Source organism: Nerophis ophidion, linkage group LG07 (assembly GCF_033978795.1).
Source record: "Nerophis ophidion isolate RoL-2023_Sa linkage group LG07, RoL_Noph_v1.0, whole genome shotgun sequence".
NCBI classification, from domain to species: domain Eukaryota; kingdom Metazoa; phylum Chordata; class Actinopteri; order Syngnathiformes; family Syngnathidae; genus Nerophis; species Nerophis ophidion.
Window position 1 is genome coordinate 8,814,791 of NC_084617.1, and position 7,275 is coordinate 8,822,065.

Here is a 7,275-nt window from a genome sequence, read left to right on the forward strand (position 1 = left end):
TATACATATATATATGTATTTAAAAAAATGGGTATTTCTATCTGTCATTCCGTCGTACATTTTTTTCCTTTTACGGAAGGTTTTTTGTAGAGAAAAAAACACTTGATTGAATGGTTTAAAAGAGGAGAAAACACGAAAAAAAAGAAAATTAAATTTTGAAACATAGTTTATCTTCAATTTGGACTCTTTAAAATTCAAAATTACACCGAAAAATATGAAGAGAAAAACTAGCTTATTCAAATCTTTTTGAAAAGACTAAAAAAAAAAAATTACGGAAGATCATTAGTAATTTTTCCTGATTAAGATTAATTTTAGAATTTTCATGACATGTTTTAAATAGGTTAAAATCCAATCTTCACTTTGTTAGAATATATAACAAATTGGACCAAGCTATATTTCTAACAAGGACAAATCATTATTTCTTCTAGATTTTCCAGAACAAAAATTTTAACAGAAATTCAAAAGACTTTGAAATAAGATTTAAATGTAATTCTACAGATTTTCTAGATTTGCCAGAATATTTTTTTGAATATGAATCATAATAAGTTTGAAGAAATATTTCACAAATGTTCTTCGTCGAAAAACAGAAGCTAAAATTAAGAATTAAATTATTATTTTTTGCAATAAAAAAATAAATGTACTTGAACATTGATTTAAATTGTCAGGAAAGAAGAGGAAGGAATTTAAAAGGTAAAAAGGTATATGTGTTTAAAAATCCTAAAATCATTTTTAAGGTTGTATTTTTTCTCAAAAATGTTCTTTCTGAAAGTTATGAGAAGCAAAGTAAAAAAATGAATGAATTTATTTAAACAAGTGAAGACCGAGTCTTTAAAATATTTTTGGGGGGATTTTCAAATTCTATTTGAGTTTTGTCTCTCTTAGAATTAAAAATGTCGAGCAAAGCGAGACCAGCTTGCTAGTAAAAAAAATAAATAGAGGCAGCTCACTGGTAAGTGCTGCTATTTGAGCTATTTTTAAAACAGGCCAGCGAGCGACTCATTTGGTCCTTACGGGCTACCTGGTGCCCGCGGGCACTGCGTTGGTGACCCCTGGGTTAGAGTGTCTGCCCTGAGATCGGTAGGTTGTGAGTTCAAACCCCAGCCGAGTCATACCAAAGACTATAAAAATGGGACCCATTACCTCCCTGCTTGGCACTTAGCATCAAGGGTTGGAATTGGGGGTCAAATCCCCAAAGATGATTCCCGGGCGTGGCCACCGCTGCTGCTCACTGCTCCCCTCACCTCCCAGGGGGTGAACAAGGGGATGGGTCAAATGCAGAGGACACATTTCACCACACTAATGTGTGTGTGACAATCATTGGTACTTTAACTTTAACTTTTTTTTATTTAAATACAAATTAAATCCACAACCCCCATGGTAGCACAGTGGTACAGGGGTTAGTGCATGCGCCTCACAATACAGAGGTCTCGGGATCTTTTTGTGTGGGGTTTGCGTGTTCTCCCGCCTTCAAAGACATAAATTGGCCCTAGTGTGTGAATTTGAGTGTGAATGTTGTCTATCTGTGTTGGCCCTGCGATGAGGCGACTGTTGGGCGGTATAGCAATCTGAGGGTTCCAGGTTCGATCCCCGCTTCCGCCATCCTAGTCACTGCCGTTGTGTCCTCGGGCAAGACACTTTACCCACCTGCTCCCAGTGCCACCCACACTGGTTTAAATGTAACATATACAGATATTGGGTATCACTATGTAAAGCGCTTTGAGTCACTAGAGAAAAAGCGCAACATAAATATAATTCATTTGTCCAGGGTGTACTTCGCCAGCACCTCCCGCTACCCCCAAAGGGACAAGGGGTAGAAAAATGGATGGATGGATGGAAATCCACAACGCCACCATGTAAAACGACTTTCAGTTTAATGGCTGAACTGGTTGAATTTAGAAAGACAGTGGGTAGTTACTACATATAATACAAACTCTGTTTCCATATGAGTTGGAAAATTGTGTTGGATGTAAATATAAACGGAATACAATGATTTGCAAATTCTTTTCAACCCATATTCAATTGAATGCACTACAAAGACAACATATTTGATGTTCGAACTCATAAACTTCTTTTTTTTTTTTGCAAATAACTAACTTAGAATTTCATGGCTGCAACACGTGCCAAAGTAGTTGGGAAAGGGCATGTTCACCACTGTGTTACATCACCTCTTCTTTTAACAACACTCAATATATGTTTGGGAACTGAGGAAACTAATTGTTGAAGCTTTGAAAGTGGAATTATTTCCCATTCTTGTTTTATGTAGAGCTTCAGTCGTTCAACAGTCCGGGGTCTCCGCTGCCGTATTTTACGCTTCATAATGCGCCACACATTTTCGATGGGAGACAGGTCTGGACTGCAGGCGGGCCAGGAAAATACCTGCACTCTTTTTTTTACGAAGCCACGCTGTTGTAACACGTGCTGAATGTGGCTTGGCATTGTCTTGATGAAATAAGCAGGGGCGTCCACAAAAAAGACGGCGCTTAGATCGCAGCGTATGTTGTTCCAAAACCTGTATGTACCTTTCAGCATTAATGGTGCCTTCACAGATGTGTAAGTTACCCGTGCCTTGGGCACTAATGCACCCCCATACCATCACAGATGCTGGCTTTTCAACTTTGCGTCGATAACAGTCTGGATAGTTCGCTTCCCCTTTGGTCCGGATGACACAATGTCGAATATTTCCAAAAACAATTTGAAATTTGGACTGGTCAGACCACAGAACACTTTTCCACTTTGCATCAGTCCATATTAAAAGATCTCGGGCCCAGAAAAGCCCGCGGCGTTTCTGGATGTTGTTGATAAATGGCTTTGGCTTTGCATAGTAGTGCTTTAACTTGCACTTACAGATGTAGCGACCAACTGTATTTAGTGACAGTGGTTTTCTGAAGTGTTCCTGAGCCCATGTGGTGATATCCTTTAGAGATTGATGTCGGTTTTTGATACAGTGCCATCTGAGGGATGGAAGGTCACGGTCATTCAATGTTGGTTTCCGGCCATGCCGCTTACGTGGAGTGATTTCTCCAGATTCTCTGAACCTTTTGATGATATTATGGAGCGTAGATGTTGAAATCCCTAAATTTCTTGCAATTGCACTTTGAGAAACGTTGTTCTTAAACTGTTTGACTATTTTCTCACGCAGTTGTGGACAAAGGGGTGTACCTCGCCCCATCCTTTCTTGTGAAAGACTAAGCATTTTTTGGGGGGAAGCTGTTTTTATACCCAATCATGGCACCCACCTGTTCCCAATTAGCCTGCACACCTGTGGGATGTTCCAAATAAGTGTTTGATGAGCATTCCTCAACTTTATCAGTATTTATCGCCACCTTTTCCCAACTTCTTTGTCACGTGTTGCTGGCATCAAATTCTAAAGTTAATGATTATTTGCACAAAAAAAAATGTTTATCAGTTTGAACATCAAATATGTTGTCTTTGTAGCATATTCAACTGAATATGGGTTGAAAATTATTTGCAAATCATTGTATTCCGTTTATATTTACATCCAACACAATTTCCCAACTCAAAAATAAACGGGGTTTGTAGCCTCAACATACATGCAGTACAGTTACATTTCAGTGTTATACATTTTGTATCTTATCGAATGTATAAAAATGCAGACAGGTTTTATTTACACAAATCCGCACAAATTACCGGGTGCAAATCAAGGTTATTACGCAGACATTTAGTTTCCCTTTTTTTCTGTGGCGACAGGAGCTTTTATGTAAATAGCAGTTATTCCCAGAAGGCGGATATATATGTATAGTGTCTCCTCATGCAAAGCTAAAACAATAATTGGATTTGTCTTCCCGATGTCACCGAGATAGTTGAGCTCTTTTTTTTTTGTATGCGATAGATTTTTTTTTTTTTCCAGCAGGGTGAAAGTCTGAGCAAACATGATAGGGACCCCTTCGGGCGCGGCACCATTATCAAATGTCAAACACTATGAAATTCGAATATTCCGCCTGCAAAATGTTCCTTTATTCACGGCGCTCGGAGAAAGAAGCGGGCCGTATTTTCAAGAATCACACGGCAGGGTGTTGTTGAAGTGATTCATGCGTTTTCCTCTCTTTTTTTATGTCTTTTGCCGGGGACGTTGTGTAATTCCGTTTTTTTTTAGACTAAAAGGTGTTATTTGAGAACATCACGAATGGCAGGAAGCAGACAAAACTTTTCTGAGCCAACGTAGCTTTCAAAGAAACCAAAAAAAAAACAACCCCAGAACCTTTAACAAGGAAGACTTTTATTAACATAGGTCGCAGTTTTCAAAATGAGACCGCAAATAATTGACTTAGAATTTCATGGCTGCAACACGTGCCAAAGTAGTTGGGAAAGGGCATGTTCACCACTGTGTTACATCACCTTTTCTTTTTAACAACACTCAATAAACGTTTGGGAACTCAGATTGACAGGCGGATCGGTGCGGCGTCTTCAGTAATGCGGACGTTGTATCGATCCGTTGTGGTGAAGAAGGAGCTGAGCCGGAAGGCAAAGCTCTCAATTTACCGGTCGATCTACGTTCCCATCCTCACCTATGGTCATGAGCTTTGGGTCATGACCGAAAGGATAAGATCACGGGTACAAGCGGCCGAAATGAGTTTCCTCCGCCGTGTGGCGGGTCTCTCCCTTAGAGATAGGGTGAGAAGCTCTGCCATCCGGGAGGAACTCAAAGTAAAGCCGCTGCTCCTCCACATCGAGAGGAGCCAGATGAGGTGGTTCGGGCATCTGGTCAGGATGCCACCCGAACGCCTCCCTAGGGAGGTGTTTGGGGCACGTCCAACCGGTAGGAGGCCACGGGGAAGACCCAGGACACGTTGGGAAGACTATGTCTCCCGGCTGGCCTGGGAACGCCTCGGGATCCCCTGGGAAGAGCTAGACGAAGTGGCTGCAGAGAGGGAAGTCTGGGTTTCCCTGCTTAGGCTGTTGCCCCCGCGACCCGACCTCGGATAAGCGGAAGAAGATGGATGGATGAACTGAGGAAACTAATTGTTGAAGCAAAAACCTAAAAAATCTCCCTTTTTCATGAAAAAAAATAAAAAAATAAAAATTTGTCCCCCCCCCCGGGACAAATTATCAAACCACAAAAAGGTTGGGGACCTCTGATCTAAAGCAGTGGTTCTCAACCTTTTTTCAGTGATGTACCCCCTGTGAACATTTTTTTTTAAAATCCAAGTACCCCCTAATCAGAGCAAAGAATTTTTGGTTGAAAAAAAGAGATTGAGAAGTAAAATACAGCACTATGTCATCAGTTTTGATACTTTTGATCGATACTTTTATTAGTAGATTGCACAGTTCAGTACATATTCCGTACAATTGATCACCAAATGGTAACACCCCAATAAGTTTTTTCAACTTGTTTAAGTCGGGGTCCACGTTAATCAATTCGTGGTAGTTTCAGTAATCAGTTTCTGATTTATTAAATTGTATAACAGTGCAAAAATATTGCTCATTTGTAGTGGTCTTTCTTGAACTATTGGGGAAAAAATTGTGTAAAAATAACTAAAAACTTGTTGAAAAATAAACAAGTGATTCAATTTTAAATACAGATTTCTACTCATAGAAGTAATCATCAACTTAAAGAGCCCTCTTTGGGGATTGTAATAGAGATCCATCTGGATTCATAAACTTAATTCTAAACATTTCTCCACAAAAAAAGAACTCTTTAACATCAATATTTATGGAACATGTCCACAAAAATGAATATTGCATTGTTGCATTTCTTTTCTCAGTTTATGAACTTATGTTATGTTGAAGTATTATTCTTATAAAGCTGAATTGTTGCTATTTGTAGAATATTTAAAAAAAAAAAATCTCACGTACCCCTTGGCATACCTTCAAGTACCCCCATTTGAGAACCACTGTTCTAAAGGATGTGTGATTATTAAATTAATGTTAGTTAATTATAGTGTAATTTCTGACTTTTATACCATGTTTTGTGTCTGTTGAAGTCCTAAAAGAAAATCTGTCAAAAAGCCTTAAGAGGTCTGCTCTTTTCTTTTTTTCCTAGTCAGAACCAAAGGAGCATATGTAGGGGAAAGTAGAATTTGTGGTCGCTCTAACCATTCTAACAAATGTTTTGATTGTTTTTTATGACTAAGGGATCCACGGTTGTTTTGGAGCAAGCAGTTGCAAAATAACAAGACCTTGACACATGAGGGAAACATAGGAGTGTAACGGTACACAAAAATTTCGGTTCGGTACGTACCTCGGTTTAGAGGTCACGGTTCGGTTCATTTTCGGTACAGTAAGAAAACAAACAAATATAATTTTTTGGGGTTATTTATGTACCAAATTTGTAAACAATGGCTTTATCCTTTTAACATTGGAAACACTATAATAATTCTGCACACGCTAATCCACATTAAACTGCCTCAAGTTGTTTTTTGATTAAATAAAATGACAAAACCTTTTTTCTACATATAAAAAGTGCAACATTAAACAGTTTCAAGTCAACTCATCATGCTTAATTTATTACAGCATTTGGGGAAGCCTGTAGTTGACTTTTATCATGTAAATGTTATATTTTTGTCAACATGTGATAGCAGGGACCCTGCCATTCAAAACTAGGCTGCTACATTACGTATGATTACGTATGATTGGGACGGCGTTGCACAGTGGGAGAGTGGCCGTGCGCAACCCGAGGGTCCCTGGTTCAATCCCCACCTAGTACCAACCTCGTCACGTCCGTTGTGTCCTGAGCAAGACACTTCACCCTTGCTCCTGATGGGTGCTGGTTAACGCCTCGCATGGCAGCTCCCTCCATCAGTGTGTGAATGTGTGTGTGAATGGGTAAATGTGGAAGTAGTGTCAAAGCGCTTTGAGTACCTTGAAGGTAGAAAAGCGCTATACAAGTACAACCCATTTATTTTTTATCATGATTAATGTAACTATAGCAGAAAAATAGTACAATAGCAATAGGAGAGACTATTCATCCCTGAAATCTATGGAGTTCATGTGAAATAACAGACAGACATGACTTTGCTGCCCCTAACACACACACACACACACAGCAAAATGAGCTAACGTAACGCTAAAAGCTAATTAGCCTTTACATCACCTCAAGCCGGAACTGTGAGCGAGCTGAGCTGCAGTTTAAGTTTCTAAAATGTCGACGGGCTCATAGTGATGTTTGTAATAGTTGTGACTAGGAAGTGTTTTTTATAATTTGGGGAGTGTACGATGTCCGCTGCTAAACACGTGTCTGCTCGACCATGAAGCTTTTACAACAGGGGTGCCCACACTTTTTCTGCAGGCGAGCTACTTTTCAATTGACCAACTCGA